Genomic DNA, 10,098 nt, shown 5'->3' on the forward strand with positions numbered 1-10,098 from the left:
AGAAGTTTTTTCCGAAACGGCAAGGTTTCCCCCCCAAATCCTTTTGGGACAGCGGGCTAAGGCGCTGTAGGATCGCTAAGGAACACTCACGATGGTTAGATTGCGGGTAGGGGCACTGTCCCTGGCCCCGCAAGGGGATTCGTTCCGCGATTGCGTTCGAAAACCCGCTAAACGGAACCGCCGGGAATTTTACTCATAAAAATTGTAAAAATTATAGTAAAAATTACAGAAAATTATAGAAAATACATAATTTAGAATTATGTATCATTTGTGATAGTCATGACCCAAAAGACCCAATTTGATTGGTATATTTGTGTTGTAATTCATATTACGGCTTGCACGCCATCATTTGTGTTGTGTGTGCTGTATATTTGATACGTGACCTGCGCGTCGTGCCTTTCTCGATTTATTCTTGTTGTAAATTAGTTTAGACTCAAATGTAACTCGAGTTTCAAAATTGTAATATACAAAATTGGAGCGGTGGAAGGTCCACTCGAGACGGAGTTACGAGAAGGGCGCGAGCAACACAAGGTAGTCAAAGGGAGGAGCTTGAGAAGCTGTTGACCTTAGGTTGACCATCCGATCTTCTCATTGGCTTGAGAAGATCGTAGTAGGGCCATGACTAATCACAAATAATTTAATTAATTGCTTGTGTGTATGTGATGCATAATTAGTAATTAATTAGTACCTAACGATTAGATTAGATCTAAATCGTATACAAGATGCACCCTCTCGATTAGATTAGATCTCAATCGCGTTGACTCAAATGCCTACCGTGTCGTGATACCTATCACTACCTCGATCACATGTGTTGTTGAATCTGCCAAAGCAGAGCAACACATATTATCTTGGTAGGGTACGGAGGGACAATCTTGGTCTCGCTTATCAACGCATGGGCGAGTACAAACTCAATTAGATTGAGTATTCCTAGTTAACTCGGTTGGATCGAGTACAACTATAGACATTCTTCCAACGGTTGGAAAAATAGGACATAAATCACATTTATATTAATTCTTGGGCGTATTAGCCAAAGCTAACTCAAGTTTTAATATAACTGCGGATAATGATCCTATAAACAAGAGTTGCATAGAGATGTAATTGGTAAATCGTTACCTACCGATCATACTAAATCTTGGGCGTATTAGCCAAAGCTAACTCAAGGGTTAGTATGATGTGGATCTTATCCCACATGAATTATAGAATTCAGTGGGAGCATCATTTAGTTAAAGACCTAATAAAATGATTTAAAAGAATATGATATTTATTTTCTACATTTTTCTGTTGTAGATAACCATGACGTCGAATACGAACTCTTTCTCCCTGCGTTCTGTCCTTGAGAAGGACAAGCTCAACGGAGCAAATTTCCTGGACTGGTACAGGAACTTGAGAATAGTTCTCACCCAGGAACGTAAACTGTACGTTCTGGAGTAGCCCATTCCGGAGGCTCCTCCTGCCAATGCCACGCAAGCAGACAAAGATGCTTAGAAGAAGCATCGAGATGACACATTAGATGTGTCCTGTCTAATGCTCGCGACCATGAACTCTGAGCTTCAGAAGCAACACGAGTTGATGGGCGCTTACGATTTGGTTGAACATCTTCGTCAACTGTATCAAGGACAAGCGAGGCACGAGAGATTTGAGATCTCAAGGGCACTATTTCAGTGCAAGATGTCAGATGGGGCTCCCGTAGGCCCATATGTACTCAAAATGATTGGGTACATAGAAAACCTACAGAGGTTGGGATTCCCGCTTGGCCAAGAGCTGGCCACTGACCTGATCTTGCAATCCTTGCCGGATAGTTATAGTCAATTCATTCTAAACTACAACATGAATGAAATTGACAAGCCACTGCCTGTGCTGCTTAGCATGTTAAGAACTGCTGAGTTGAACCTTAAGAAGGCTAAGCCACACACTGTTCTGATGGTTCAAAAACACAAGGGCAAGGGCAAGCCCAAAGGCAAATGAAAGTCCCAAGCCAAGGGCAAAGGCAATGCACTGAAGCCTAAAGGAGGGGTCGCCAAGAATGCTACATGCTTCCACTGTGGTCAGACCGGGCACTGAAAGAGGAACTGCAAGGTGTACCTGGAAGATCTTAAGAAGAAGCGAAGTGAGACTTCCACTTCAGGTATATATGTTATAGAAGTCAATCTATCTATTTCTTCATCATGGGTATTAGATACTGGATGTGCTTCTCACATTTGTACTAATGTGCAGGCGCTGAGAAATAGCAATGCATTGGACCTACGAGTAGGCAATGGAGCACGGGTTGCTACTGTTGCTGTAGGAACTTATCATCTATCTCTGCCCTCTGGGCTTGTATTAGAATTAGATGAATGTTGTTATGTGCCTGCTTTAACTAAGAACATAATTTCAGTTTCTTGTTTAGACAAGAAAGGTTTCTCTTTTATAATTAAGGACAAATGTTGTTCTGTTTATTTAAAAGATATGTTCTATTATAGTGCACCTCTGATGAACGGACTCTACATTCTAGACCTTGAAAGCCCTATCTATAACATAAATACCAAGAGGTTCAAGTCAAATGACATGAACCAAACCTATCTCTGGCACTGTCGCTTAGGTCATATAAATGACAAGCGCTTATCCCAGCTCCACAAGGATGGTTTGCTTGACTCATTTGATTTTGAATCTTATGAGACGTGCGAGTCATGCCTACTAGGCAAGATGACCAAGACTCCCTTTAGTGGGCACAGCGAAAGAGCGACTGATTTGTTAGGTCTTATACATAGTGATGTATGTGGCCCTTTCAATGTCGCTGCTAGAGGCAGTTATAAGTACTTCATCACATTTACTGATGACTTCAGTAGATATGGTTATGTGTACTTGATGACACATAAGTCTGAATCCTTTGAAAAGTTCAAAGAATTCAAGAATGAAGTACAAAACCAGCTTGACAAGAGTATTAAGATACTTCGATCAGATCGAGGTGGAGAATACCTTAGCCATGAGTTTCATAACTATCTAGCTGAGTGTGGGATTCTATCCCAACTCACTCCTCCTGGAATACCACAGTGGAATGGTGTATCCGAAAGGAGGAACCGTACTCTATTAGATATGGTACGGTCTATGATGAGTCACACAGATCTTCCTACATTTCTTTGGGTCTATGCTCTAGACACGACAGCTTTTATACTCAACCGAGTTCCATCCAAGGTCGTAATAAAGACACCATATAGGATATGGAATGAGAGAGATGCCCAGGTGTCTTTTATGAGGATTTGAGGTTGTGAGACTTACGTTCGACGTCAAGTCTCAGACAAATTAGGACCCAAATCTGACAAGTGCTACTTTATTGGATATCCCAAGGAAACTAAGGGATATTACTTCTACATTCCCAGTCAGCACAAGGTAGTTGTGGCAAAGACTGGGGTCTTTCTAGAAAGGGATTTTGTTTCTAGAAAGACTAGTGGGAGTACGTTCGATCTTGAAGAAGTTCAAGATGCGAACCATAGCACTGAAGCCTCGATGGAAGTTGAATTGGAACCACAAAGTGTTGTGGATGATGTTGTTCCACAAGGAGTTGAGGAACAACAACCAGTTCAAGTAGACATACCTCTTCGCAGGTCTGATAGGGTACGTCGTCAGCCTGAGAGATACTCATTTCTCTTGTCTAACCATGATGACGTTATGCTCATAGAGGATGAGCCTACCACCTATCAGGAAGATGTGATGAGACCAGATTCCGAGAAATGGCTAGAGGCCATGAGATCCGAAATGGAATCCATGTACACCAACCAAGTATGGACTTTGGTTGATCCACTTGAAGGGGTAAAATCCATTGGGTGTAAGTGGGTCTTTAAGAGAAAGACTGACATGGATGGACTTATCTATAAGGGTCGCTTGGTAGCTAAAGGTTTCAAGAAGATTCATGGTATTGACTATGATGAAACCTTTCCTCTAGTAGCGATGTTTAAGTCCATTCGGATCATGCTTTCTATTGCAGCTTACCGTGACTATGAGATATGGCAGATGGATGTCAAAATCACATTTCTGAATGGAAACCTACTCGAGGATGTGTACATGACACAACCTGAGGGTTTTGTAGATCCACAGCATACTAGCAGAGTATGCAAGCTGCATAGGTCCATTTATGGACTAAAGCAAGCTTCTCGGAGCTGGAATCTTGATGATACGATCAAACAGTTTGGTTTCATCAAGAATGAAGATGAACCTTGTGTCTACAAGAAGGTTGTAGGGGACATAGTTGTCTTCCTCATATTATATGTGGATGACATACTACTTATTGGGAAAGACATTCCTTTGCTTCAGTCTGTCAAGACCTGGCTAGGGAGTTGTATCTCAATGAAGGACTTAGGTGAAGCATCCCGCATTCTAGGGATACAAATCTATAGAGATAGATCTAAGAGATTGCTTGGCCTAAGTCAGAGTACATATATTGACAAGGTACTCCTTCGGTTTGTCATGCAGAACTCCAAGAAGGGATTTCTGTCGATGTCACATGGCGTGAGTCTTTCGAAGACTCAAGGTCCCTCTTCTAGAGAGGAGAGAGACTGCATGGATCAGATCCCTTATGCCTCAACCATAGGATCTATCATGTACGTCATGCTATGTACTCGTCCTGATGTCTCGTATTCTTTGAGCATAACGAGCAGATACCAGTCAGATCCAGGTGAAAGTCACTTGATAGCGGTCAAGAATATTCTTAAGTACTTAAGAAGGACTAAAGAATATTTCTTGATATATGGAGGCAATGACGAGCTAGCTGTAAAGGGTTACAGTGATGCTAGCTTCCAGACCGACCAGGATGATTATCGATACAGTCGCTGATTCTATGACAGAGGCCGAGTACATTGCTGCATCAAAGGCAGCAAAGGAGGCAGTTTGGATCCGCAAGTTCATCACTGAACTTGGGGTGGTTCCTAGTATCGCTAACCCTATTGAGATCTATTGTGACAACAATGGAGGTATAGCACAGGCTAAGGAACCTCGCTCACACCAGCGGACCAAACACATACTACGATGCTTCCATCTCATTCGAGAGATTATAGAGAGAGGAGATGTGAAAATTTGCAGAGTAGCTACAGAGGCTAACATCACAGATCCCTTGACCAAGGCTTTGGCACAGAGGAAGCATGATGGTCACACTAGGTCATTGGGGCTTAGAGCCTACACTGATTGGCACTAGTGCTAGTGGGAGATTGTTAGTTAGAGCCCTAGAGCCAATCATTTGATGATTGTATTATGGACTTGTTGTATCATATTCTTATATAAATAAAGGCATTTGTTTTTTGTTATTATACTTACTTGTATTGGTGCCAAATAAACTAAGTATAATAGCGTCCTTGAGTAGAAAGTTCTTACCTATATCAATCGATTGGTTGAATCGATAGTGAGATGATATAGGGAACACTACTCTTAATCATTCCTAGTCGAGTATTAACATTCAGGGACAATGTTAATGCAATAAGACTAGCATGTAGGTCAACTCAATGACTTGATCTCATAAGTCATGGATATAGAGATATCAAGTTGACACATGGGTATGCATTGGAGAATGTATACTGAATGACCCGCCATGAGAAAGTATCATGGATCGTTATATGAGTGTCATATACTTTCTCATGTGGCTATTAGTATGACTACTAGTCCTTGGACCTGAAGTCACCATGGATCCCTACATAAGGAGTTATGTACTTTAGTTTCGTCAAACGTCACCCGTGACTATAAAGGCGATTACTGGGTATGTAACAAATTATGCAGAGGGATGTGAGTGATATAGATGGTATCTATCTCTCCTATATGACGGGAGCGACATCGATATTCTTGATAGAGTGAGACCACGAAGTGCATGGTCATGCCCAAATGAGTTAATATGAGATATTGAGCTCATTTGATTTAGTGAGTCTACTTGGAGATCAAGATTTAGATTTGTCAGAGGATGACATGGTCTATGCCTCACATTGATCAATCTAGATGTCTAGGATAGAAGGACACTTGTCATATATTGTGAGGAGTCACAATTAGTAGTCACAAGGTGATGTTGGATCTCAACATTCTTGTAACTTGGATAGTAATGATGTGTTGCTAGATACCGCTCATTACTTATGCTCCTAAATGGGTTTAGGGGCATTGCCAACGTTACAAGAACCTATAGGGTCACACACTAAGGACAATTAGATGGAGATTAGGTTCATATGATGAACCAAGAGGATTAGATTCATGTGATGAATCAAATTGGATTAAGAGTAATCCTAATTGGGCTAATTGAGTTGGACTCAAGTTGATTCATGTGTTCAATGAGTCTAATTTAGATTATGACTCATTGAATCAATTTAATTAAATGAATTAGATTCATTATATTAAATTGGCTTGAATTAGATGGTTGGATTAGATCAACCATGAGAGAGATTAAGTCAAGTTTGACTTGACTTGAGAGGAAGAGGAAGAGTCAAGTTTGACTTGACTATTTGCCACCTCATTTGTGAGTTGGCATTAAGTGGCCAATAATAGTGTTACACATCATCATGTTTAGCACATGTGTGTGCCACCTCATGGAGGTTACAAATCTCTTTAATGGCCACATTAAATGAGAATGGGGGTTTCAATTCCCATTGTGGCCGACCACTTATGGTGTTGAATGAGATTGAATTTCATTAAAGGCATTTTACATTCCATCTTCTTCCTTGCTCTCTCTTCTTGCTCTCCCTCTCCTCCTCTTGCCGTGACTGATCAAGGGTGCTAGCATACCTTTGTTTAGTTTTTCTCCACCCATTTGTTCGTGTGGATACTTCTAGAGGATCGTACGCTTGACGATCTCGAGATCCGACACTTCCTTGGATGAGCGGGATTCGTAAAGGGCACGCATCAAGGGTAAAAGGTTTTCTCCTTGTAAATCTAGTTTAGAACTAAGTCTAAGAAACTCGTATTCGTAAATTTTTGTTTTATTTTACTTCGCACGGATCCGGTGACGGGGCTTCGGGGTTTTCGCGATGTGAAAAAGCGGTTTTCGCAGCCCGAAAAACCCAACAGTTGATAGGTCTGCTCTTCGTTCCTTGTATGGAATTCCCAAAGCCTATCGTATTGCTATTCCTAATACTGATTCTCGTCCTCATCTCCCCCCTAAGAATCATGCCACCTTCTTTAAAGATCAAATAGCAGCCAGTCTGCATTTTCCCATTCCCCCTTTTCTGTTTGAAATAAGTCAGTTCTCCAATATCCCCTTTAAACAATTTGCCCCCAATGTCTTTCATTATCTTTGTGGTTTGTTCATGCTCTTCCGCCTCTTTGATATCCCTCCAACCCCTCAGAATTTCTTTATGTTCTCTTACCCTAAGAGGTCAGAGACTGGCGTCTTTTTGTTTCAATCCAGACCTAAAATGACCTTTTTTGAAGAAATGTTGTCTTCCATCAAGAGATGGAAATCCCGCTTTTTCTTTGTAAAATTCCCTAATCCCATCCCTTGGTCTGTTTCTTGGAAATCCTCTCTTCCTGACGTGAAGGAATTGCACAGACATCTTTCCTTCACTACTTACTCACAGAAGCTATCAGGTTACGTTTATTCATTCACAAATGGATCCGGGATAACCTTCTTTATCTTTTTGGATTGAGCCCCGTTCAGATAGGGCTTCGTGGCTCCCTTGGTAAGTCACTCATTTTCTATTACAATCCTTTTTAACTAACTAAGGTATTTTTTACTTTATGTAGCGGATGCTCTATTCGAACATATAATCGATGGGCAGTTGTGTTTGGCAGAAGAAGCAGTTAAAGCTAAGGAGCATGAACTTCTTGCCGCATTGGGTCAACCCTCTTCGTTAGAAGCCCCCGCTATCACAGAGGACGTTTCTACTTCTTAAGCTGCGGTTCCAGAAGGGAACCCTCCTGAACTTCCCACAATTGTTGAGCTTGCTTCCCCTTCGGCTTTAGAGAAATCTCCTTCAGAAGCCCCCACCAAGAAAAAATGTAAACTGACCCTTGCTCCACCTCCAAAACAAAAATTTGTTTCCCATTCTGAGGACCTTCCCCCTGTAGATGTTATTCCTTCTTCTCCTGATATCCCTCTCTTAGCACTTTATCTTGCCCTTGTTCCTTCTTTGTCTGCCACCCCAGCTATTCGCAATGGTAGTTCCTCGCCTCCCTTTTTTTTAATGAATTTTTCTGAACAAATGACCTTACCCCACCCCCCCACCCCCACCACAACTCACCATACATTATTTACCATCCCCCTTTGATCCAGACTTCTTTGTATTCCACTTCTTCCTTTACTGCTACTGTACCTATACTCTTGGGAGGGTCTTTTATCACAGCTAGGGAGGAGGTATGCCGATTAATTGAAGGAATCGATTACTCCGAAATGGCTAACAAATTCTCTCTTGAGGAGACGAAGGTACCCTTATTTCCCTTTACAATCCTATTTTCTTACGTATCCTCTTAATGCTCATTATTCTACAACGCTGGATATACAACATGAGCATAGCCCACTTGCTACATACCTTAATCCAAGAAAATGCAACGCTGAAGAAACAGGAGCTATCTCCTGACCTGGTGGACGAGAAACTAAAGGGTTTGTCTACCCAATTGGAAGAGACCCGCTAGTCACTTAAGACTGAGACTAAGCAATCCCACCAGTACAAGGCTGATGTGGAGAGTCTTCAGTTTCAACTGCTATCAGCCAATGCTCATGGTGATGAGCTTTCTTCCAAGCTGGAGAAATACACCTCCAAAATTGCTCAATTGTCCTCCCAACTACAATCATTAAAGGACCCCCATGCAACCACACTGGCGGAACAATTATCTATTTTGAACCTTAAAGAGGCTGCTCTGAAGGCTTCCTAGGAAGAATTGGTAGCTTATAAAGCCAGTGAGGATGCCCGCTTTGAGAAAAAGAAGGAGTATCTTAAATCTCCTACTTTCCTCGTCCCCGTTTCTGATTCTCTTATACGGAGTGTGAATTACGCACTAGATTGGGGGGTGAGGGAGTTAAAGGAATTAAAAGTATTAGTGTCCAACCCTCCCCCCGACTTCCCTGACCGGAGGAAATTACTAAAGGATCGTCCTCCCGGCTTGTTTTCACAGCTACTGTAGTTGTTGTTATGTTGTAATCCTAATGTCCCGTAGACTCTTTCTTTATGATGAATTCACGCTGACTTCTATATTGAACTTGCTATAACTCACCTTATTTTCCTTCAATTAATCATATTTTCTGAATGTTTGATCATCTTCTTTATGCATGCATCTATGGGGATTGATCAAGTGGTTGTGTGTTCATGCATATGTAAATTAATATCCCGGTCAACCCATCCTAATCGCTTAGTCTTATCATGTATGCCTATATAACTTAGTATATATATATATATATATATATATATATATATATACTAAGTTATATGCGTGTGTGTGTGTCTGTTTCTTCTTTTTGGTCACCCTGTGAGGAATAGGGTATATTCACTATATGTTTGCTTAATATTGAGTAACCTCATGCACTTGCCTATGTTGTTCTCCTTGACACTAGTTATCCTTTCTGTACATGAGAGCCGAGCGAAATTACCTAGGTTGGTTATTTCTCGCCCAGTATATAACGACAGGGTGAGCTTGTTGACTTGGACTGCCCGATCTGACGAGTTACACGCCTGTATTTTCTGATCGACCTATGGTGACAGGACGAGCCTATTCAGCCGATCTGCTTTTTATTTCTTACGTCCTATGAATCTGAGCTTACCAGGATTTCAAAAGATTAATCATAACTACCCTCGGGATCTCGTAACTTTTTCAGTTTGAACTTGTACTTCGGGAATGTCACCCTTGCGATTACAAGTGTACCTATTTTCATATACCTAATATTTTACCTGTGTGTATCTACTGGTTTGCTGTCGATTCTTTCGTTCTTGCTTTTTTCCCTATCTGCCCTTTACCCTTCTCGATAATTATATTGAGAGTTTTAGAGATACATCAAGGGTTCATCCTGTCATCTTCCTCCTCTGTAACTTCCCTTCTTTCTCTGTTTCATTCGCGGATCTCCTTCTCCCCCTAACCTTTTGTCTAGGATGACCTCTTCTTCTTCCTCTTCTGAGTGGTTCGCCCATTGCTCTTCTAGTGCCAGTGAGTCGGAAGTTTATGCAATGT

The sequence above is a fragment of the Zingiber officinale genome, chromosome 11B (genome assembly GCF_018446385.1).
Source record: "Zingiber officinale cultivar Zhangliang chromosome 11B, Zo_v1.1, whole genome shotgun sequence".
NCBI classification, from domain to species: Eukaryota; Viridiplantae; Streptophyta; class Magnoliopsida; order Zingiberales; family Zingiberaceae; genus Zingiber; species Zingiber officinale.